Below are 1,079 nucleotides of genomic sequence, written 5' to 3' on the forward strand. Positions count from 1 at the left end.
ATCATACCAGCACTAAAGCACCGGATCCCATCAGAACTCCGAAGTTAAGCGTGCTTGGGCGAGAGTAGTACTAGGATGGGTGACCTCCTGGGAAGTCCTCGTGTTGCATTCCCTTTTTAATTTTTTTCGCGCCGCTTGCAAAACAAAACGCACGTGTAAGTAATATATTTACCGTGTTTTATTATTTTGCACGAGTGCGGTAAGTCATAGCTGGGTGCTCACGATTCACGGGTCCAGCGTCGGCGTTGTGGCGCGGCAAGCGTGCACTGGTGCGGTTGAGAGGGAGGGGTGGAAACCGCGTTAAACTCGTCTCCGTAGTTGAGAGGGAGCGGCCAAAGCAATGTACAATCGTCTTTGTAGTGGAGCTGGGAGGGGCAAGGATAAGGGACGAAGACCGAGGTAACATGTCGGATGCGATCATACCAGCACTAAAGCACCGGATCCCATCAAAACTCCGAAGTTAAGCGTGCTTGGGCGAGAGTAGTACTAGGATGGGTGACCTCCTGGGAAGTCCTCGTGTTGCATTCCCTTTTTAATTTTTTTCGCGCCGCTTGCAAAACAAAACGCACGTGTAAGTAATATATTTACCGTGTTTTATTATTTTGCACGAGTGCGGTAAGTCATAGCTGGGTGCTCACGATTCACGGGTCCAGCGTCGGCGTTGTGGCGCGGCAAGCGTGCACTAGTGCGGTTGAGAGGGAGGGGTGGAAACCGCGTTAAACTCGTCTTCGTAGTTGAGAGGGAGCGGCCAAAGCAATGTACAATCGTCTTTGTAGTGGAGCTGGGAGGGGCAAGGATAAGGGACGAAGACCGGGGTAACATGTCGGATGCGATCATACCAGCACTAAAGCACCGGATCCCATCAAAACTCCGAAGTTAAGCGTGCTTGGGCGAGAGTAGTACTAGGATGGGTGACCTCCTGGGAAGTCCTCGTGTTGCATTCCCTTTTTAATTTTTTTCGCGCCGCTTGCAAAACAAAACGCACGTGTAAGTAATATATTTACCGTGTTTTATTATTTTGCACGAGTGCGGTAAGTCATAGCTGGGTGCTCACGATTCACGGGTCCAGCGTCGGCATT

At 50.6% G+C, this 1,079-nt stretch overlaps 2 non-coding genes and 1 pseudogene across 2 annotated transcripts; all 3 read left to right on the plus strand.

Annotated features, from left to right (window-relative positions):
• On the plus strand, positions 1-112 carry LOC119342693 (annotated as a pseudogene; the record flags this gene model as incomplete).
• A 297-nt stretch (positions 113-409) lies between these two features.
• Positions 410-528, plus strand: LOC119342691. Its single transcript, XR_005165666.1, has one exon. It is a non-coding gene; the product is annotated as a 5S ribosomal RNA (ribosomal RNA).
• Positions 529-825: 297 nt separating this feature from the next.
• Positions 826-944, plus strand: LOC119342692. Its single transcript, XR_005165667.1, has one exon. It is a non-coding gene; the product is annotated as a 5S ribosomal RNA (ribosomal RNA).
• Positions 945-1,079: the final 135 nt, after the last annotated feature.

The sequence above is a fragment of the Triticum dicoccoides genome, unplaced genomic scaffold, assembly GCF_002162155.2.
Source record: "Triticum dicoccoides isolate Atlit2015 ecotype Zavitan unplaced genomic scaffold, WEW_v2.0 scaffold102045, whole genome shotgun sequence".
In the NCBI taxonomy this organism is placed as follows: Eukaryota; Viridiplantae; Streptophyta; class Magnoliopsida; order Poales; family Poaceae; genus Triticum; species Triticum dicoccoides.